We start from the raw sequence: 10,400 nt of genomic DNA on the forward strand, positions 1-10,400 counted from the left end.
GAAATGTAGAAACCTCCGCGCCTTACACAGCTGATAGAGAAACTGACTACCGCCGGTGCGCTCGCCCTGCAGTGACAGCTGCTGACATAGGGTGGCGTCAGGGTTGCAAGTTCAGCTGACTGATCTCCTGAAGGAAGCTTCACGTCACTGTCCACACACGGGAGTATTGTGAAAGGAAGCAACCGGCTAAACTTTATACCGGCACCGTGATCTGAACAAGAAACATGAAACACGGCTAAGTCCTTAACACTGACAATCCCTTGACAGTTCACGGAGCAGCCGATGCGCAAATATCAAAAGCGCTGGCCTCAAGTCAACAAACGCCTTCAGAACAAATGAGCAAGTAAACCTCTTCAGGAACCGGGTGCAGAGCACAGCGGAGAAAGATATAAACGCGCTTAGGCTCTGATAATAAACTCGCTAGCGGAACAACAGTTTCCGATTCCCATTGAAGACTCACGGTTACTTCTCACTCGGCGTCGTGGTTCACGGCAGTGCTGGATAAACGGGGGAAGACCAGGACCTGCCCCCCGCGCAGCCCCGTCGCCAATTTGTTAGAATAATGCACAGCCACACGTAGATAAGGAAGAGCTGGTTTATTCAAGTCCGGTCTCATGCACTCCGCTCACTTCAGTGAGCGTTCTATCACAGACGCCCTGCCAACATTCCATGGAACAGATAACGCGGGGTGGGAGGAGAAGGGGGGTTTGGAACATACCATTATAAGATGGCAAACTAGATAAGATTACAACAGTTTGCTTTTGTAATTTTTTCACTTGTAATTTTCTGTTCCTTTTGTGAAGCCTCTGACACTTTAGGGTAAAGTTTGCGCGATATATAAAAAAAAAAAACACACACACACACACCGAGGCTGCAGGGCAAGCCACGCCCCTTCCGTGACGAGTGCTGACATCACTGAAGGGGCGGGCTTTGTTAGGCAGCCCCAGGGGGAAGAAACACGCCGCCATGCCTCGAGGCCGTAGGGATCCACGTAGGCTCCTTGGAAATGCCCCCTGGACCCTACGGCCGAGAACACCAGCACCGGAGCCCAGCCCTAGACACCACAGCAGCCACCGAGCAGCGCCTTGCTGAAGCGCGCTCGGGGGCATTTTAAAGAAAAAAAGAACGGCACAATTCTGCACACGGGCTCCGGAGCCCCACCGGGCACCCGGAGCCCGCTCCCAGAGTCCCCCGAGCAGCGCCAGGCACAGGCGGGCTCGGGGGCATTTTTAAAAAAAAAGAAAGATTCGGCAAACTTGCCTAGCGGGACACAGAGCCCCCGAGCAGCGCCAGCCGCAAGCGGGCTCGGGGGGGCATTTTTTTTTTAAAAGGCGGCAAACTTGCCTTGCGGGACACCAGGACCCCGACACAGAGCCCCCCGAGCAGCGCCAGCCGCAAGCGTGTTCGGGGGTCCTTTTTTACAAAAACAGGGTCAGAAGTACCATTCGGGGCACGGCGCCCCACCGGGACACTCGGAGTCCGCCCCAGACACCCTGAGCAGCGCCATGGCGAAGCGGGCTCGGGACATTTAAAAAAAAAAAAGCGCCAAAACTCACATCGCGGGACACCAGGACCCCGACCCAGAGCCACCGAGCAGCGCCCTAAGGCAAGCGGGCTCTGGGGGCATTTTTAAAGAAAAAAAGCGGGACAAAGCAGCATTCGGGCACGGAGCCCCCACCGGACACACTGCCCAGACACCACATCAGCCCCCCGAGCAGCGCCCTAAGGCAAGCGGGCTCGGGGGGCATTTTTAAAGAAAAAAAAGCACCAAAACTCGCCACTCAGTGGCCTGGAGCCCCCGGACACCAGGACAACAGGACCCTCACACCCCCGAGCAGCGCCATGGAGAAGCGGGCTCGGGGGCATTGTTTTTTAAAAAAAAGAGGGACAGAAGCAGCCCAAAGGGCCCAGGAGCCACGAGGACGCCAGGAACAAAGCACCAGAACACCCCCCAAAGGACTGTGACGCCCCACCAGGAGCCTCCCTCGACAACTGTACACAGGGCTTATTTTAAAAAAAGAAATACATGGCCCTCATGACCCCCCTCCTCCCCCCCCCAAGGAGCAGCAAGGACCCATGGACCCCTCCGACTCTCAACACTGGCTTGGTGAGTACAATAATGCTTTCCTTATTTTGAAATTGTATGCAGTGTATTTTATTTTGCTGGCTCTGGGACCCCTAAAGCAGTAGTAGCCTTTAACATTTATTAGCATTAAATGTACAACATCCTGGTAAAATGTTTCTATGCTTTGTAAAAATACACGTTCCCCTCTGCATGGACCCTCCTAAGGCCTACAACATTATGCCCCTTACATACAAACCCTGCAAAACTCTGCACCAGCCCCCACAACACCACCCCTATTAACATTAATTGTCTACACACATAGCTTTAAACTCAAGCCTCCAACAAAACCTTTATTCATTTTAAATACATTTACATTTCACGTCTTGTAAAAAACTGCATTGGCATCATTATTCACAGTAAACATGTTGCAACGCCTTAAACATTAACAGTTTACAAAGTACTATTTAGCATTTTCAAAACTACAGTTTTGTATACTTTTAACACCACATACACATACATCCTTGCGCCATGCTTTATTTACCTTCCTTAAACTGTCACAGGCGGCTTCAAATTGGGAGAAGTTGCTCAGGTCCATTCTTGCCTTAAGATCCAAGGGTTGGCGCTGTGACTCCAAGACAATCCACTCGCTCCCCAAGGGTGTTGAAGGGCTTGTTGGTGCAGAAATCCTCAAAGTGCAGCAAAAAAAAACAATCCAGGCCAGGCAATCCCCAAAGGTTTCTTGACTTGGTTGCTGATGCAGGAGTCCACAAGGTCCAGCCAAAAGCAATCCACGCCAGTCGCTCCCAGAGTTTTTTGAATGGGTGTTTGACAGTGTTCCTTAAGGGGCCTTTTTATACCTGTCCATGCATGCTAATTAGAAGCCCCCACACCCTTTATGACTTGAGGGGTTTAGAATGTCATGGGGGTCTTTGGACGGGAACTTTTTTTCTATCCTTGTACAGTTTATGCTGTATACATCTGTTACTTACACTCATGGCTTATCTTGGGAAGAGTAGGGTGCTTAGGGGCCATAGCAAACATACCTAAATCTTCTGGACACTTTTATAATGGGCCTCATATGTTAAAACTGTTTGGTCCTGCTCCTGGGAAGTAGGGACCCCCGGGAACAGGCTCTTGTCCCAACACTAAACCCATCACATGTCATCTTTCCAGCCAGAGTCATCAAGTTTGGGCCTAAACTGTCAAAATTCCTGCCAGCATGTCAAGTTTCGGACCAGGGGCTTTGGAGGTGTGTGAATTACATCCTAGCACTTGGCATCCTATTTCAGGTTCTCATGGGAAGCCTTGCCTCTACACGACATCTGTCTTTTTCAACATCTCAAAGCTCAGGGTGGCTGTGGTTTATTATTTTATAACAGGCCCAAGCCTTCCTGGGAAAGTGAACATGGCTTGTGCTTTTTAAAACACACTAGGGGTTTCCAACAAATTACATTTTAAAAGCTCCTCTTTTTTTTCAAACATAAAAAAACCTCCCAACAAACTGGGATGGGGACTCAGGCCTGTTCAGCAGCTGTTCAGCCTGCAGCTGTCTGCAACCCCCAGTTTTAAACATGCACAGACATTTCCAGCCTACATGCACGCACTTCCTATGCACTTTTTTAAACATATACACAATTGCCTCATGTTTTGCATCCATACCTATTACTTCTTGGGAATATCTCTACATGTCACCCCCCTTTTAAAACCAGGCCTGTTTAAGGCCAACAGCCTGCGCCCGGCCCTGTTAAATTTAAGGCCAGGGTTTCCAGCCAGAGCTGTCAAATTTTCCAGACACAAGTTTAAGACTAGGCCTATCATATTTAAGACTAGAACCATCACCTTTAAGGCCAGGATTCCTGGCCGGAGCTGTCAAAATTAAGGCCAGAGTTTGAAGGGAAGGTATCACTATATACTACTCAAGTTTATGTGTCTCAATTAAAGGCAGAAGTGCCTTAAAAACAGTTGAATTACCTATCTAGCCGGAAAGTGCCCTACACGACTATCCAAATTATATAATGATACAATTTTTGACCGTTGCAACATTTACCTGGGTGACTTTAATAGAGTACGTCTTGCTTCATTTTTGAAAAGCAAAAAATCATCACCAAACACATTTCATCCCTGCCATCCATTATCACGTACATCCTAAACAAATCTGTACAGTTGACTTCGTTGCGCAACGGTAGCGAGTCTGACTCCAGATCAGAAGGTTGCGTGTTCAAATCACGTCGAGGTCATTAATTTGTTTTTACAGTTAAAATTGAAATCTGGTATTTAAAACACTGATTCAATTTACCAGTCACTCATTTATTTAAATAAATGCGGATATATTTGATGTGGATAAAAGAGGAACAAACCTGCTAGTGCTACATATACATTGCTAGGCGTGCTTAGAAGCCACTGTCAGCTATATTGTTTTTGTGCTTTTATTAATTTTCAAGAGTTTTAGATGTACTGAGCAACCAAAGTAGGGAGCTCTGGCCCCTCATAAACTAAGTAATAATGCCCCATCCTGTGTAATATTATCAGGAAAAATCAGGGTCACACAGGACAGAAAATAGTCCCAGACACCAAAATAAAAGGGACCCCCATCATCGAATCAGATAGGTAGATATGCGGCACCTTTGCAAATTGGTGCACTTTTGAACTCGTAAGTTTACGCAGTATAATTACTTTACAGGGTATAGAAGACTGCGTGGATTTGTGGTCGTTGCAGGTAATCTTTGTTTTAAAATCATGGAAACCATCAGCAAAACTGACCAACCAGACTGCTAGACCTATCATCCATACGATGGTCTTCCCCCAAACGTTTTGCCTGCTTACCTCCTCTTTTTGCTGTAGCTTTTTGTTGGTCTTAATACTCAGAGCACTATACCACTGCCAACCAGTGCTAAAGTGCATGTATGTCTTCCCTGAACATGCTGACACTGGCTTATACATGATTGGCATATTAGTTTACTGATACGTGCCTTGTGAAGAAGTACCATATACCCAGGGCCTGTGATCTAAATGCTACTAGTGCCGTGGTTCCCAAACTGTGCGCCGCGGCGCCCCGGTGCGCCATTAGGACCAGCGAGGGGCGCCGCGCACACCTTTGAAATGTAGGGAAAATATCTGGTGTTGTAATGTGAACAATTAAAAAATCATGCATTTTTAAGCCCCGAGTATGTAATGTTTACAGGGGAATTAAAAGCTCTACCGGTAGCGTCAGACAGCTTGATTTGGCCCAGCCGCAGCTCATAAATGCAGGGGACGTAAAAGTGGCACCAGACAGCCGGCATCAGTAATCATGGTTGGCACAGCTGCAGCACAACATATGGGGGAGTTGAAAGTGCCACCTGTAAAATCAGGAATCACAGTTTGGCCCAAACAGTACAACAGCCATACCCACGTACGTGCTTCACGTAGTTTAGGCGGCCAGGCAGGCATACGACGCACACTCAGAGATGCCAAGCGTTATTGCTGCCTGCGTTCCTCCGCAACTCGAGGCCCTCTTTTTTACATACAAGTAGGTTCACCCAAGCGCTTCGTCGGCGGTAAAAATGAAAAATATAATAATAAATAGTGAATGACTTGTAAAATAAAATGCGGGCTGCAACACTTGACTTTCCTGGCTTTGGCACTTTCTTGCTGGCCGTGCTGCATAAGCATGTTTAGGGCGAGCAGTGGGCCGGACCTGTGCAGCGAGACCAGTAAGTGCCAAAGCCAGGAAAGTCAAGTGTTGCAGCCCGCATTTTAATTTACATGTGTTTGAGGAAGACTGCGGTAGGTAGTGATTAGGGCCAGCTGCTCGGTTCTGACAGATGACAGCTCTAAGAAGCGGGTTAGGCCCTAAACTACTTCTTAGAGCTGTCATCCGTCAGAGCCGAGCAGCCGGCCCTAATCACTGCTGCTTCTTCAAAGACATGTAAATTAAAATGCAAGGTGCAGCACTTGGCTTGCCTTTCTTTGGCACTTACTGGCATCGCTGCACAGGCCCGGCCCACTGCTCACCCTCAGACTTTAAGAATTGTTTGCTGTTTGCGCTGGAACTTCAGTTCTTGGCACTGGTCTAAAGTTTACACACCAACTTGGTTACGTTACTTTATCTTGCTGGAACCAATGAGGTCAATATAATAAATAAAATAATTTTTGTGCTAGTTTTGTAAAGATATGTAGGCCCCCATGTCTAATTGAGGTAGTAAAGCAACTTTTTAATTTTATTACAGGACAAATTATTAATTACAGATTTTGGACAGATTTAAGATAATATTGCATTTAGTAATACTGGAGAAAGTGATATTCAATATTAGCTTTTCTTACAGTGGTAAATGTAAGCAGTCTATGCCTTGCTCGTGGCAGGGAAAAAAAGGGGATAGTTATCTTGACTTATGATGTCCATTTGACCCATGCAGTGACCCTCAGACTCTGTAAAATAGTATGCCATGAACAGTGATGAGGAGTCACTAATTTACTCGGCACATGCTCTCCTCTTTCAATCTGGGGCCCTTCAGTTTCTAAACTAAATTACTCATTTGCAGGGGTTCTGCCATATTAGTTCAACCTTTGAGACACTGAGGTTATGTCATCCCCAGAAGAGAATGAAAGAGAAATTACATCAAATGTTCATGCACACACACAAATGCATATGTGTGCGCACACACGCACACATACATACTCAACCAATTAAAAGTTTTTTATTAAATGACTGTTATATTTTTATTTTGTTATAAATATATGTATAATCCCTTCATCAGCTTCATCACAATTAATGTCAGTGAGAAAACTGGAAGTACTCCCAAGGTAGGGCTTACATCCCCGCACCTGTAAAAAAAAAGTGATATGATGGGGAGACGTGGCCAATGGGCAATTAGGTCAAGGGAGCCGCAGGTCGAAAAAGTTTGGGAACCACTGTACTAGTGGGTCTGCAGCACTGGTTTTGCCACCCACTCATTAGCCTTTCAAACCTGTCTCGGGCCTGCCATTGGAAGGGGTGTGTGTGTGCAGTTTACTGCCACTTCGACTAGTCATTGAAAACCACTTGTCAAGCCTTAAACCCCCCTTTTATTATGAATAAATCACTCCTAAAATAAGCCCTAGGTAGCCCAAAGGGCAGGGTGCTGTGTAACTAAAGGGTACTGTAAAGTTTTACATGTACTGGTAGTGACAAACAGCTAAATGCAATGTTCACTACTGTGAGGCCGACTCCTCACAAAGGCTGGCATCGGGAATAACTTAAAATACTTTTAAGCTGTAATTCCTGATTAGAAAGGAGTAGTTACATGATGTTTCATATGTTTGGAATAGTAATGAGAAATCCTCTTTAGTGGTAATGATTGATTTAGCAGTACTATTTTAGAAATGCCACTTTTAAAAATGTGGACATTTCTCTGCTCTTAACTTAGCTTTGTGTGCCTGCAGTTTGTCTCCAATACATTTCTGGGTTGGGTTACTACTATACTTTGTGCACTCCCTCTAGGTAGCCACAAACACAGGAAGGGTGGGCGTGACAGAGAACCTATCTACATGCATCTACATTCTGATAACACTTCCTGGGCAGGAAAATGGAGGGGGAGTTGACACTTACACCTGAATAGGCAGTGTCCTGTGTCTCTCACAAAGGGATGATTACCTCCCACAGATAGCCTGGCTCACTCACAAAGTGGTGATAACCTCCCACAGATAGCCTGGCGGAAAAAGCTAGGAACGATTTCGGGCTTTCAGCCCTCATTAGCTAGGATAGCTTGACTCCAGTGGCATAGAGAGGACAGGACCCACGTCTGGGCATACCCGTCCCACTCTGGGTGACAAATGCAAAAAGAACAATTGATGGACAGAATGCAGAACAATGTCATACATTCACACCAGTACAGAAATCTGGGCCTAAATCCATCATTTTTTTCTCACCATGCCATTCCAGTTTGGACCCAGCCAAATGCAAATCAGTCTTGACCCTGCGTCCAATTGGAACAGTCCAGCCCGAACTGCCAGGTCCTCCCTGGACTGGAAACAAGCATCCTAGGACCTTAGGGGAGGGGCTGGACCCATCCCACTTGAACGCAGAATGGCTCCCTGGGCTTGCTGACTTGCCTCCTGTTTTGAAGTCTCAGCACCATCGAAGACTTCCCACAATCATGCTGCTGGACTCTGCCATCTGTGAGTCTTCCCATGCTTGAGGTATCAATCCAGTCCTAGGCCTCAGAAGTTGGTTCTGCAGCTCTTTTTGTTTCACAATTGACACAGTGCCAACTTTCCGCCAAATGGAACCAACACATTGCCCTTCGATGCAGGTGCTGATAGACAAAATCCACTCGACGGACTGCGCGGCTTGCGGATGATGGACAGCGTGACTGGACAATGATGCAGTGCCTGCATCTTTAAGGAGTTCAACACCGAAGCTTCAATCGACTGCGTGGATCAGTGCTGATGCCTCACCTCCAGCCACATGATCCACGAGTCTGCAACGCCTCCTCACATCGAGTCTTCTATGTCAACACTTGATCCATCCAAGGGGCCTCATTTACCAGGCAATGTTGCCTCGCCCCGCGATAGGGAGGCGTGCCATGGGTTTTACGGTGGGTGTCCCACAAAAAGGCTTGCGTCCCCGCCCTATTACAAAATAACATAAATGAGGCCTAAGGTGTCTGAGTCATGTAGCTGGCCCCCCCTCCATCACGGTCAGCCTGAATTTTGGATGCACCCCGTTCTAGTGTGACCTCAAGTTACCTCTAAGAGATATTGACTTCTAAGCACTATTTTTGATTTATTCTTAAAAAAAATTCATAACTCCGTTCTACTAATTGAATTTTTGTTGTTTTGGTCTTGATTTACTTTCAAAATTACTCTCTATTTTTCTTAACCTGAGTGGAGTATTTTTGTGGTCTTTCATTGTGTTACTGTATGTGTGTGCGTTTGTGTTGCCCAAATGCTTTTATACATTGCCTCGTTAGATAAGCCTGCCTGCTCTGTGCCAAGCTGAGTACAGGTTATCTTTTAATGTGTATCTAGTCTACTCTGACTAGGATTGTGGCCCCTACTTGGACAGGGTGCATACCTCTGCCAACTAGCGACCCAATTTCTGACATTAGACTATAAAACTGGCCCACAAACACCCCAAAAAAACTGGCCACACACTGACCTGTGAGGCGAGCCCTTCAGGCACTGCCTCTGTGTTCTATAGAGGTGGCCACTGAAATTATGGGAATCTGGGGGCCACAACTGTTTTTGCATAATTGAGGAATTACCGAATTTGCCACGTAATCCATCATCTGCTGCATATTCTGTACATTTTAACCAAAAAAATAGTTTCAAGCTCAAACAGATCAAAAGTTTAAAAAATGCGGCAACATGTGTTTGTACATAGTGGAAGCCCTTCGCGAAGGTTAACTGGTCACCTTTCATTGATTATTTCTATATTTATTTGTTAAACTGAAACTAATGAGTTGACCTCTTTGTCCACGCAGTATTACCATATGTGAAAATGTCAAACTTTTGAAATAATGCTATAATAAAATGTACCGCCTTATGTCATATAATTTGATTTTTCTTGCTTCATAATTTGGTGCTCCCTTGCCTCATACCTCCAGCGGCCCAGCCTATAATCCAGTCCAACCCCTCTTGTACTCTAACCCTAACGCTAGCACTGCTTCTTACTACACTTTACCTTTTTGTTAGATACTTCAGTTGAAGAACAATAGAGGGCGCTGTGGTATTGTTATATTGCCGTTCACGATGATTCATTCTTTCCAGTTGTAGAATGGAAAATGAAATGTGACGTTTTCAGCTGATTTTTTTTTTTTTGTACATGGTATAGTAAAATGGTAATTTCCAGAGTTTAAATGTATTTTCTTATGTGCGTTTGTAAGAACACGATAAAGGAAGTAAGACCAATTAAGTGAGACGAAATATACGATAACTAGGCGAGTATTGTATTAAAGGCGGGAAAGGGAAAGACAATAAAGAACAGAGTTAATACACAACTAATTTTGAAATGTCAAGTTTAAAAACTTATATTGGAAGTCAGAAAAGGTTAGCAGAGGATGGTTTCGATCCATCGACCTCTGGGTTATGGGCCCAGCACGCTTCCGCTGCGCCACTCTGCTTCATGATGTCTATAACTGCAACCTGAATTCTAAAACCAAATGTGCCTCGACTGTCACACGATTATGTTTGTGGGATGGAACAGAGCAGAAATAGCTTGAAAACAAAGAACACAGTGTGCGATGCACTTATATGGCGGCAGAGAGAGACCGTATACATTTCATGTAGGGTGCAAACTAATCGTATAGATCTTTGTAAATAAACGCGGTGCTCGCTACTTTATGAGCTTTTACAGGTTTTTAGGGCTCGGACTCCA

The 10,400-nt window shown here is 45.7% G+C and overlaps 1 non-coding gene across 1 annotated transcript; it reads right to left on the minus strand.

Annotated features, from left to right (window-relative positions):
- Positions 1–10,074: 10,074 nt before the first annotated feature.
- On the minus strand, positions 10,075–10,146 carry TRNAM-CAU (transfer RNA methionine (anticodon CAU)). The gene has a single exon. It is a non-coding gene; the product is annotated as a tRNA-Met (tRNA).
- Between the last annotated feature and the right edge of the window lie 254 nt (positions 10,147–10,400).

Source organism: Lissotriton helveticus, chromosome 12 (genome assembly GCF_964261635.1).
Source record: "Lissotriton helveticus chromosome 12, aLisHel1.1, whole genome shotgun sequence".
NCBI lineage: Eukaryota > Metazoa > Chordata > Amphibia > Caudata > Salamandridae > Lissotriton > Lissotriton helveticus.